Below are 13,413 nucleotides of genomic sequence, written 5' to 3'. Positions count from 1 at the left end.
AAAGACGGGTAGATGACCCTATTATCAGTCAGCAGCAATCACCGAAACCTCATTACCCTCAGATAATCAACGGTGAGAAAGTTACCCGTGCCTAACTTTATCATCATGGGCAGTGCAGCTATCTGCCACCAGATAGCGTAAACCTAATGGAAGCTGAACTTACAGCACACATTCAAATTCCGCTGAGCGGAAGACAGCCAACAACGAAAAAGCTCTAACGAAGTGACGCAAACATACGGAAAACCCCACCAAATACCTGTAGGAGTTCTATGATTACAATCGAGTTACATTTAGGCATTGAAATAAATAATCATTTATTAACGGAAAAACGGTTTGACTTTATATTGCATGTCTATATTAGCTTTTCTAATTTCCTATCTAGCCTAGCTCCTATGTGCGTGCGTGATTTCTCTCCCTACTTGTGCTCATTGACCATTTGTGCTTTCCTCTCCCACTTTCTCAGACGATGACGTCACTCCACGGCTCCAGCAATGAGATGTGCTTCGCACCCGGGTGACTAATACAATGGGTTGTGTGTGGCGTTCAAAAATGGTGTCACAAAAGCATGATGGCCGACACACAACCCTCAATTTATGGACGCGTCCCTACTTCCGTTTTTAAACGGGATTTTTAATTATAGTGCACTTAAACGGTTCTGAATCACGGGGGCGTCTTCAGTGGACGCCGCCCCACTATTTAGCAAGAACGATACGGACTCACCAGTGGTTTCTGCGTCTGCTGCTTACTGTTGGTGGTGGATGCTGGGTCGATCGTCGTTTTATTGGTGATGGCGGTGATGACGATTCCGGGTACTCACGTAACCGGTGATCTACCACACCGATTCTGGCCGACGTTCGCTGGCTGCTACTAACGGTCAGTTGACGGACCGAACTTTTCCGGCGGTGTAACGGTTGCCGGAGTTTGAATTTTCGTCCGTTGGTGGACTTTGGCCCGCGTCCGGTGCTTGCTTCCTTCCTTCCTCTCTTTCGTCGTAGCTGCGCAGAATAGATAAAAGAAACGAATGCCGTCTGGCTGATGCAGACGGGGTCATTAGCACATTGGTGAGGTCAATGGCACGATTTTGAGCACTTTTACCTGATTCTTGTTTTACTTCGCACGCACTATTCTCTACACGCACTACTTATCGTGGCAATCACTACTATATTAGCAATCTAGGCAAAGGAGAGAGACAAATATTTATGGAAACTTTACGTAAGAATACGTCACTTTATTACCTATCTGAAACTAACACCGGACAACTACGCGAAGCTTCCACTAAGTTTGGTGGACTGGGACGAAATAAACTAGCATTGGAAATCCTCAGATTAGGGAAGGTAATTTCGTACGAATTCACCGGAAATACGTATTGTCCCGCTAATTTCATCGGACAAATTCGGCGATCAATGACCCCACTGACTGTTTTATTCGGTTAACCAATCCTTGGCGCCATCCCTCCCCTCCATCATACATTATTCGCGAGGAATCTTCGTGAATTTCACTCCAAGGAGAGACTCAACGAATTATTCAACTTAAATGAGGGGAAAATTTGATTAGGGTGTTGTGCAAAAGTTGGCCAACGATAGGTTGTATAACTGTTGGCGCAATTATTGAAATCGATCTACTGGATGCTTGAAACTTATTGCTGAATAAGGTATGACTGCTACATAACACCAGACTTGTTTTACGAAAATTTGGTAGTAGGAGTACTACCAAATTTTCGTACGGGATAGATTATGATGGACTAAAACTACTTAAGACATGCACAACGACTGCATATGAATAATTATCTAACCAAACCACTCGCTTCTATTTACAAATTATATATACACTAATTTTAGGTTCGCCATGGCTACAGAAATACTGATGAATTTAACCCTTCTCTTGTTGCGCTGCGGTAGCTCGACATGTACCTCTCTAAGACAGAAACAAACCCCAAAATACTGGCTTTGATACCAAAATACTCAAATTTTGGATCAAGCCCAACCCCAACACTACAACACCCATCGAGTTTCGTGCGACTCTCAATGAAACATAAATACTCCTAATCAACTCCAAACATAACGAAACAGGCTTATTGAATTTCGAGATTACTCTAATCCTGTTGTTAGAAATGTATCCCTACGTTCAATTCACCACACAGTTTTGTATTTAAAGTGCACTTCAGGACTGTTCCCTGAATGAAAAAACTCTCTAAATAACGAAACGCACCTTGAATCATGTATTATTTCTCTGACAGTGACTTCTATATGCCGAAAACAATCAGCCAATGAGAAGTGTACCACAATTCCTTCATTACTAATTTTTCCCCAAACATTCACTTCCGTAATTTGTTCACGTTAGTGTTACACCAACAATACGAACATATACCCTTAACTAACAGTTATCTTTAATTTCATTTTGCGTATCGTTTCTACACCGAACGGCTTGAAACAAACGAAAATGAAATAAAAATCTTATTCGTGCTTTCGCAAATTCACCAATACACCGAACTACCGATACGCAACAAAGAGAAACGTCAAACAAGTGAACTGTTTTGTAGGTGATGTGTTGTGCGGAGATAAATTGTGAGAAAAAAAGATATTTTTTATAACTTTAAAGATATAATCGTATTTAGATTACATGCTAGGATGGTGGGATTACTTTGTGTTATTATTGGTAAGTAACAGTGATTATTTTTCTAAAACTTTCTTATGAATTTTCAGCTATTGTACATCGAGCCGAATCACGCAGTCTTGTATCTACACCAAAACAACGGACTGCTCCGTGTTAGAATTGAAGTTTAACTCGTCTGGGAAAGGTGGCTGGATACTATTAGATGTAAATATACTAGATACTAAATTACTTTTTGGTTCTGCAGATGACTGGATCGGAGGAATATACTTTTTGGTCTGCAGATGACTGGAATTACTTTTTGGTCTGCAGATGACTGGATCGGAAGAATATACAAGGGGAAGTCGATTTCCAATCGTACTTGAGTATGTAAATAGGTGTTAATTCTTTTTTTTTTTCAGGGGCAATCGGGCGCATGAAGGCCAGATAACGGCACACCTGACGGAAGACTTCAAGATTCCGAAACCATCAACTAACCTTAATTTTAAGTTACAATAATAAATAAATAACGAATCCTTACTAACAAATGTACAAGAAGATAGAAAAAATAAACGATAATTTTAAGTACTAACATAGATATAAGAAACATTGTGAACTATAAACTAACATCACTTATATCCGAAAATTTATTTACAATTATTAATTATTATTTGATTGATGATGCTAAATCAAAGCATCTCTCCCCCACATTGTACTGGTTCAAAATGTCGGAATTTTCTCCGAAAACGGCCAGTTTTCCCGGGCACAGTCGATTTCATGAATTTGGACCTTCTTCAACCGTCCGACATGTTACTGACAGCTCGATTTACTCGGGTTTGCTCAACATCGTCTTTAACGGACTTCTGAGTCTTATTTCACGATCAACATCTAAGATTCCCCAGTCTTAGACTCACGCTTTTTTGCTTCCCGTTTTATGATCTCGGTACTCCTCATCATCACACTAATGGCTCTGAGTTCTTGGTGTTCTAGGTCATCGTCCTGACGTAACATCAAGGACTCCCTCTGTCTTCTGGTCGAAGGGAACTTTGTTCGCCCAATAACAAGTCTTCTGATCAAAAAATGGTCCAAACTACGGAAACCACATGGCACTGTCCAAAAATTTGTTAAATTCTTATTGAAGTTTCTTAACAACAACGTTCCTCCAGTAAATGAAAGTTGTTGTGGAGGCCGCACTGTCTGCAAGACGGAGCTAACTTTACGAATAAATGTACAGTATTTCCTGCAACCAGAGCAAGAGCATCATGGTGCATTGTCTCCATCAGTAAATACTGAAAGATACATAGCTTAATAACTACTATATTAACCGATTATTGGTAACATCTATGTCGAACTTGAACTAATAAGCTTCTTTAGAAACTTACAGTTGAAAATCCCAAGTCTTTTTCCTTTTAAGTCTTCGAGGTCGTAACAATGAGTACCGACGACCCTTTTCACAACTGCTGTAACATATTTCGGCGCTAGTTTTGAACTAAAACCCTTGCCTTTGTCCGACTGTTCCATGTTTTTCTTTAGAACCCTTTCCCCTACGGAATACGTTGGGCAATTGGCATTGGAGCGCAGGTTGTAGTAGGAGGAATGTTTATCATATGCCGACTTCAAATTCTTCCGAACTTCATCAAGTATTTTTTTTCTCTCTTCATTTTCAACTAGACCGTCGGTGGTCTTTAACGTTGAATCCCTTAGATGGCGATACTCCCTACCATCCGATACCATGTTCCGACCAAATAAAACGAAGTACGGAGTATAACGAGTTGCTTCGTGAACCGAGTTGCGTACAGCGTTGGCAATTTGTTGTAAGTTGTTTGCCCATTCCTTGTGATCTTTACGAATCGAGGCCCTGATGGCTGTTGTGATCACGCGATTAACACGTTCAGAATCGTTGACCTGCGGATGGTAATTGGGTGTTCTCCAGTGTGTTACGTTGTACTTTGCCAACAAGCTTTGGAAAGAGGCTGAGGTGAATTGCGTCCCATTATCCGATAAAATCACTTCAGGAACACCGAACAACAAGAAGATGACATTCTCCACGAATTGGATCAACGTTTCTGCGGTGGCTTGGCGAAAAGGTTGTACCAGAACGAATTTACTGAAGAGATCAGTTACGACGAGAAGGCAAGTGCTTCTGCCTTTACCTGAAGCTGGAAGTGGACCAACGTAATCCATTGCTAAGAACTGCCATGGGTACTGAACAATCTTCTTCTGCTCTGCCATCGGTGGAGTCGTGTTCTGGTTTGTCGCTTTGCTCGTCTGACATGTCAGACAGGTCCGGCACTGTTCCTTTACATCACTGCTCATCCTAGGCCAGAAAAACCGTTCCTTAACTGCTGCTAGTGTCTTCTCGGATCCTAGATGAGCTTGCTCGTGGATTCTGCTGATAATTTCTTTCCGCTCTGATTTTGCAGGATATCTTTTCCACTGAAAACGTGCATCTTCGATTTTCCCGTCACTCTTGACATATTTCCAGATTTCACCGTCTATCACTCGAAAATCAGGAAAGTCAGTCGGATTTTTCTGAATCTTTGAGACCATTTCTTGATGCTCCACATCAATAGTCAGAGTGAAAATCGTCTCCAACGATCTCGACAAGCAATCTGCCAGGATATTGTTTTTCCCCTTTCGATATTCCAGCTCGATGTCGTAGGACTGAATTTTCAGTGCCCACCGCAACAGCTTTGAATTGCCAGATTCCACCCCAATCGTGAACAACCATAGTAGACTACGCGCGTCGGTTACGACTTTGAAGCGGGACCCTTCCACGTAGTGCCGAAAATGTTCGATCGCTAGTAGAACGCCCAAACACTCCTTTTCTACACTTGCATACTTCCGTTGTGTGCTACTCAGTTTTTTGCTAAAGTACGCAATTACTTTTGGCTGGTTGTTGATGTGTTGAATCAATGCAGCACCTACCGCGTTGTCTGATGCATCAGATTCGATCGTGAATTGCTTGCTGAAGTCTGGGTTACCCAAGATCGGTGCTGACACTAACGCTGCTTTGAGTTCTCCAAACGCTGTCTCTGCTGCTTCCGTCCACACAAACTTTACTCTAGATTTCTTAAGTAGATCGGAGATCGGCGCAACAATGCGACTGTAATCGCGGATGAACCGCTGGTAAAAACCTGCGAGGCCTAAAAGTCGCCGGATGTCCTTTACATTTTTTGGACGAGCATAATCCAGGATTGGTGAAATCCGCGAATTGTCAATCGACACCCCATTTTCAGTCAATAGATACCCCAGATACGTCACTTGCTTCCTGCAGAACCGGCTTTTATCCAGCGAGATTGTCAGATTCGCTTTCGACAATCGCTCAGCTACTAACTTTAGCAGTCTCACATGTTCGTTGAACGAGTTTGTCGCTATTACAATGTCATCCAAGTAAACAAACACATTTGGTTCGAGATCGAACCCAATTACCCGATCCATTAGTCTGCACATTGTAAACGGAGCGTTTGTTAGCCCAAAAGGACAAACTTTGAATCGATACAATCCCTGTGGTGTTCTGAATGCCGTATAATCCCTAGATTCTTCTTTTAAAGGAATTTGAAAATAGGCGTCTTTCAAATCTACTACCGAATAGAATTTTGCCTTTCCCAAACGATGGAAAATCTCCCCCATATTTCTCATTGGGTACGAATCCTTCTTGGTCCACGCGTTTATCTTACGAGAATCTAGACATATCCGTAGCTTCCCATTCGCTTTCCGAACTGGCACCAAAGCGCTGGCCCATTCGCTCGCACACTCTTCGATAGCATCTATTTTTTTGTAACGTTCAATTTCGGCTTCCATTTCCGCTTGTATTACTGGTGAACACCTGTACCACGGCTGTCTTCTTGGTTTTGCTTCCTCGCTCAACTGAATTTCGTGCTGCAACAGCGATGTCCTTCCTAATTTATCTTCTGTGGTGATTGGAAAATGTTTAATTGCGTCGACCAATTGCTGACGTTCGGTGGTCGTTAGATCGTGTTCTGTCTCCACTGTCTCCGGAGTCGTCTTCGATGGTTCTGGTAGTTCCAAGGCTGGAATGTCCAATGTTGCGTCTGGCTCCATGTTTTCCATCATCGGCAAGGTTTCGATTGGTAGCAACGTGAATTGTATCATTTCCACCTTTCCACTATCCATTGGTTTAGTGTCAGCGACGGCGACCCGTTCAAAGCCATATTTACCCTCCATCATTGGCTCGATTCCAAATGATTTCCAGAAGTTATATCCTAATATTAATTCCCTGCTAATCTGTGGGACCCCTAGCGTGGGGATTACCTTTGTTAATCCTTTAAACATCATCGGTAGGTGAACATACCCTAAGCAATCGTGCACAGTCTTATCTGCAGTTACAATCTTCAGTGGGCTACGCTGCATTGTCAGACCATACTTTTCTGCAATATCGGTTATACTCGTAACACTGACACTTGCGCCAGAATCGAGTAGTGCGTCGTAATCAGTATCGAAAATCCTCACAGTCACTTGAGGACTGCTCTCGGTATGGATTCTTACCTAACAGACCTTTTCAAATGGATCTTCAAATGGACTGGGAACGTCGTTTGTCGAAGGAATGCTGTCGTTCCCTATTACGCATTCCTGGCTTAGTTTCCCCCCGAATAACCTTGCCTAGTGCGCTGACTTCGAGGGTGGTTTTCGCACGTTATCGTCGTTTTACCCGGTGTCCCGCAGATATAACAGAATAACTGCTTCTCTTGTCTAGAATTTCGCCATACATGTCCGGTCCTGCGGCAATTCCAGCATAGAGGACCGGATTGCTGTTCAACTGTAGCATCTCCTGCTGCCTGCGGAGTGCGCGATAAAGTTTTCTGTGACTCTTTTGCTCGACGATCATTGTCAAACCTTCTATCAATAGCGTTGATTTCTTCTGCTTCTGAATATGAGCCCGTTGACTCCTCTGCTTCAATATTATGTAACCCACTCATATTCCTAGTAGGACCTTCTCGCGATTGTCTTAATGCGGGATCATTTGCATCGATGCGGTACGCATAGTACTCTAGTTTTCGCAGATCTCGTACTGTTCTACACGCCAGCTTTGAACGGTAATGTGGGCGCATGTTGTCCCATATCACCTCAAAAATTCTGTCTGGGTCTAGTGGCGTTGATAAAAGTTTATTCAATCGTTCTATTTCCGTTTTGAACGTCAGGAAAGGCTCGTTACGTAGCTGTTTACGTTCGTATATTTTCTGTCGGTTTCCCTGGTCCTTGTTTGGATTTCCGTACATGTAACGAATTCTTTCTTCGAAGTCCTGCCAGTCTAAGAATTCATCGGCGTAGCACAAGTACCAATCGTAGGCCTCTCCGCGCAAAATCGTATGAACTCTTTGCAGTAAAATGTCGTCTGCAATTCGATCCATTCTTGCAAGTCTTCGAATCTTATGCAAAAAGTCTTCTAATGATCGATGCCTTGCGTCTCCACTAAACGTGAGATGCCATTTTTCCATACGCCGATCAGCATCTTGAATCTCGCGGTCACCTATTCGTCTATAAACCCGAGGTCTGTGGAACCTTTCCGAAGAATAACCATCTTCATCCTCGCTGCTTTCCAAAGCAACGTTACTCTGTCTACGATGTAGTTCATGCTCTGGGTATCTACTTCTGCCAAATGTTTGACAACTCATTCTCCCGGCCGATTCTTGGTCTGTTTCTACTATTTCATCCTGGCTAAACTGAGATTGTGACCTCTCTCTGTCCCTAATCGACATTCGAGCAGAGCTGTCATTTCGTTTGATATGTTCCCGATAATTGTTCACATTATCTAACGCTTGTTCAGTCGATTCTCTCAAAAATGGTCTTCGTTGATCCCACTGTATCCGCCTCTTATCTTGAACGTCACTGTACCGACCTATTTCCCCTCGACTCTTTGGTTCGGCGCATCGTATGGCGCCATGGTTGAACGGTGAAAGGGAGTTTCTTCTGTGAGAATCCTGCCTATCCGGCCTCTCATCCACGTTTCGTGATTTTGCCCCATTCTCCGCTTCCGTTGGTTTTGAATTTTGAATTGCTAGCCGTAAATTTGTCAGTTCTTGCTCCAACACCGCTACTCTTTTCCGCAGTAAATTGTTTTCGTTTTGTTGCGCGTTTTCTCGACTTAACTCATCTTGCTTAACTGGTTTTGGGACCGTTCCCAGTGATTGTCGCGGATCTTGTATTAACGGTCGATTTTTTTGGGGTCCTGGATTCAAAAACTCCGAGCTTCCTTCTTTTGTCGTACTCTCTGATAGCCTACTGTTACTCTCTACATCGTCCTTCCTGGTCTCCAACGCCAATCCACCAACGGCCCCTTCTAGGGGAACAGCATCCAAAGCTTTCTTCCCATTGAAAGTCTGTAATATCATTCGAATTCTCCCTCCAAGTTCTTTTTTCATCTCTTCAGATCCAGGATCCGAGACGGTGCTTCTCGCAATTCTAAGAGCATAATGTTTTAAGCGTGAAATAGACCTGTCGTCTGGACCTTTTTCTAATTTTCTTCGTAAATCGTCTACGATGCTAGAAACGCGATCGAATTCTTGTTCTATAGTAAATCGCGACGAATATTCTCGATTTTCTCTTAAGTCTTCGTGGAAAAGGTTTCGCAAGAGTCGATACTTAGCTTCCGAATCAGCTTTAGTTTCTTCCAATCTACCGCGGATTATGAGTTCGTAATCCAATTCCTCATTGGTTAAGTGGTCGACTCTCGGAAATTTGAAAGCCATTTTTTTTTAATTTTAAATGTAATTGCTTCCTAGCAGCTTTGGAAATTGTTCACTCAACCGTAATAATAAATTATTCGCAAAGAAATTATATACAAGAATTTATCAAACACGAAACGAGGTTAATAAATATTCGCAATCGATAATTGTATTTAATCTAATAATAATAAATTATATTATATACGCTATGTATGTGTATGTGTATTTATTTTATTATAAACAACAAACAACAACAACTCAAATACTCACATAAATACCACAATATTTCCGTAGCCTCAACAAATTCCTCAAATTATGTTCCTGAATTCTTCTCAACTTGTCTTCAAAGACATTTGTCTATACATTCATATCTAAATCCCAAATAACAACTCTATAAACCTAGGTTAAACATAATTGAAAAAGATTATTAAGTAATTGACCACATTTCCATGATATTTTCCATGTACTCCCAAAAATTCGAAAATCCCTGTAGTTGGGCGCCAATATGTAGCCGACCCTTGCCGATCCCTAACCAGCGTGCAGTTTATAGCGCCACTTCCCTATAAGGAAGACTGCACGCCACGATGTGTTTGCCCGGATGAGACTCTCCTTAGGGCGAGTTCCCGAAGAAGGTCAACGAAAAAATGAATCAGGATCGGTCAAGTTAGGCTAACCAAAAACTAGTCTCCAAAGACGGGTAGATGACCCTATTATCAGTCAGCAGCAATCACCGAAACCTCATTACCCTCAGATAATCAACGGTGAGAAAGTTACCCGTGCCTAACTTTATCATCATGGGCAGTGCAGCTATCTGCCACCAGATAGCGTAAACCTAATGGAAGCTGAACTTACAGCACACATTCAAATTCCGCTGAGCGGAAGACAGCCAACAACGAAAAAGCTCTAACGAAGTGACGCAAACATACGGAAAACCCCACCAAATACCTGTAGGAGTTCTATGATTACAATCGAGTTACATTTAGGCATTGAAATAAATAATCATTTATTAACGGAAAAACGGTTTGACTTTATATTGCATGTCTATATTAGCTTTTCTAATTTCCTATCTAGCCTAGCTCCTATGTGCGTGCGTGATTTCTCTCCCTACTTGTGCTCATTGACCATTTGTGCTTTCCTCTCCCACTTTCTCAGACGATGACGTCACTCCACGGCTCCAGCAATGAGATGTGCTTCGCACCCGGGTGACTAATACAATGGGTTGTGTGTGGCGTTCAAAAATGGTGTCACAAAAGCATGATGGCCGACACACAACCCTCAATTTATGGACGCGTCCCTACTTCCGTTTTTAAACGGGATTTTTAATTATAGTGCACTTAAACGGTTCTGAATCACGGGGGCGTCTTCAGTGGACGCCGCCCCACTATTTAGCAAGAACGATACGGACTCACCAGTGGTTTCTGCGTCTGCTGCTTACTGTTGGTGGTGGATGCTGGGTCGATCGTCGTTTTATTGGTGATGGCGGTGATGACGATTCCGGGTACTCACGTAACCGGTGATCTACCACACCGATTCTGGCCGACGTTCGCTGGCTGCTACTAACGGTCAGTTGACGGACCGAACTTTTCCGGCGGTGTAACGGTTGCCGGAGTTTGAATTTTCGTCCGTTGGTGGACTTTGGCCCGCGTCCGGTGCTTGCTTCCTTCCTTCCTCTCTTTCGTCGTAGCTGCGCAGAATAGATAAAAGAAACGAATGCCGTCTGGCTGATGCAGACGGGGTCATTAGCACATTGGTGAGGTCAATGGCACGATTTTGAGCACTTTTACCTGATTCTTGTTTTACTTCGCACGCACTATTCTCTACACGCACTACTTATCGTGGCAATCACTACTATATTAGCAATCTAGGCAAAGGAGAGAGACAAATATTTATGGAAACTTTACGTAAGAATACGTCACTTTATTACCTATCTGAAACTAACACCGGACAACTACGCGAAGCTTCCACTAAGTTTGGCGGACTGGGACGAAATAAACTAGCATTGGAAATCCTCAGATTAGGGAAGGTAATTTCGTACGAATTCACCGGAAATACGTATTGTCCCGCTAATTTCATCGGACAAATTCGGCGATCAATGACCCCACTGACTGTTTTATTCGGTTAACCAATCCTTGGCGCCATCCCTCCCCTCCATCATACATTATTCGCGAGGAATCTTCGTGAATTTCACTCCAAGGAGAGACTCAACGAATTATTCAACTTAAATGAGGGGAAAATTTGATTAGGGTGTTGTGCAAAAGTTGGCCAACGATAGGTTGTATAACTGTTGGCGCAATTATTGAAATCGATCTACTGGATGCTTGAAACTTATTGCTGAATAAGGTATGACTGCTACAAGAGATCATAGCACGAATTAAATTTTTAGGTGCCTTCTGATCGACAACTGAATACCACTAAAACTGAAAAAAGTTAATTTTTTTATCGACTATCCAAATCTGCTAACCCGATAAACCTGATTAAATTATGTGGAATAGACATTTTTATACAATCCCCGAAACCGGAAGTTGGATCTGACTGAAAAGCAAGATGTTTTATAGAACTTTGAAACTTTTCATTTGAATCTTAGATGATTCTTAGATTTCATTTGCATCTTAGATCGGTTCAGCCATCTTCAAGAAAAATGAGTTACACAATTTTGATTTCGTTTCACATATCATCCTGTAGTTCCGAAACCAGAGGTCGGAACCAAACATAATGCAGGAACTTTGTTTGGGAGCATACGACTTTTCGTATGAATCTGAATTTGTAGAAAAGAAATTTTCCGAGAAAATTAATTGAAGTTATTTGTCACACACGCATTTGCTGATCTCGACGAACTGATTCGAATGGTATATGGATGTTATGTTGTTCCAGCATTTATTGCTGTAAGTAGTTTAAAACAAAATAATTAAAAAAAATTCTGCCATCATCTGGTTTATATATGTCATATTCGAACGATTATGTTGCCAAAAACGAGCCGTGCCAAAATCGGTCCGAGGCTAAATGTCATGAAAAAGAATGCTGTACACAATCCTTTTGGTTCTTAGAAACAATTGTATGTAACAGTATAAAAAATCGTGTTTTCCGTTGCTCCCAAGCATTTCTTTGTCATACAGCGCTCAAAACTCCTACTGCTGGAATAGGGGGAAAAGTCGCTTACAGAAAAATTTCGATATCTCCGTTAAAAATGGACGGATTTTAACAATCTAGTTTGTTGGATAGGTATTACCGTGCGGAATCTAAGTCTGAAAACATATTCTGTTTTCAAGGTCAATTGTGACAGATACTGTCAAAAACTGAAAATTTTGACATAAAACTTTGTATAACTCAAAAAGTAAACATCCGATCTCAAAACCATTCAATAGCGTTTTGGGTGACGGGGAGACCTTTCATTTGCGACTAGTTTGATGAAAATCTCTGAGATCTCGACCTCTTAGTTGACAACACACATACGGACACACACATGCACACACACACACACACAGACATTTGCTCAGTTCGTCGAGCTGAATCGATTGGTATATGTCATTCGGCCCTCCGGGCCTCGGAAAAATTTTCGAAAGTTTGAGCGAATTCTATACCTATTTTTTATATATATAAAAATAGGTAAAAAAATAATAATTTAAAACACTTTCTAAGTCGATATCCCGTAGGAAGGTCGGTCGGACCACGCTACTTAACACTTAAAAAAGTTGCAAATTGCTCCAATTAATAATAGAGTGATCAACAAAAAAATAAAATTTATAAAGAACGTTGCACTATTTTTTGCAATTATTTTATTTCAAACTTATTACCAAAATCAACATCCAACGTTTGTTTGATAGGAGCTTTTTCAAAAATAATGACGTAGCAGTTTGAAGGCATTTACAAAACTTCAACCTCTGAACTGATAATACTCAATTAAAGGCCAGAATATATTTAGTCAAATTAAATCCTATAAATTATCTGATACTGACTTTTCACCCACACGAATTCGTTTCCAAGAAATTTTAGAAATGAAAGTTTTTGTTGAATTGTATCATTTTCATTTGAATATTTTTAAAGGGAAAGTTCTAGGAATTCAAGTTGACCCTAAAAAATGTATGCTGGTTAAAAAGTAGAATACTTTTTCAGGAATTGAAAAATTAGCCAAAAAATTAAA

The 13,413-nt window shown here is 41.4% G+C and overlaps 2 long non-coding RNA genes across 2 annotated transcripts; both read right to left on the bottom strand.

Moving 5' to 3' along the window:
• Positions 1–289: 289 nt before the first annotated feature.
• On the bottom strand, positions 290–1,218 carry LOC131427386 (uncharacterized). Its single transcript, XR_009229262.1, has 2 exons — positions 1,096–1,218; positions 290–1,032 (listed from the first exon to the last, which is right to left on the bottom strand). It is a non-coding gene; the product is annotated as an uncharacterized LOC131427386 (long non-coding RNA).
• A 9,035-nt stretch (positions 1,219–10,253) lies between these two features.
• On the bottom strand, positions 10,254–11,588 carry LOC131427385 (uncharacterized). Its single transcript, XR_009229261.1, has 2 exons — positions 11,060–11,588; positions 10,254–10,996 (listed from the first exon to the last, which is right to left on the bottom strand). It is a non-coding gene; the product is annotated as an uncharacterized LOC131427385 (long non-coding RNA).
• Between the last annotated feature and the right edge of the window lie 1,825 nt (positions 11,589–13,413).

The sequence above is a fragment of the Malaya genurostris genome, chromosome 2, assembly GCF_030247185.1.
Source record: "Malaya genurostris strain Urasoe2022 chromosome 2, Malgen_1.1, whole genome shotgun sequence".
NCBI classification, from domain to species: domain Eukaryota; kingdom Metazoa; phylum Arthropoda; class Insecta; order Diptera; family Culicidae; genus Malaya; species Malaya genurostris.
This window is presented reverse-complemented; position numbering and strand designations above follow the sequence as displayed.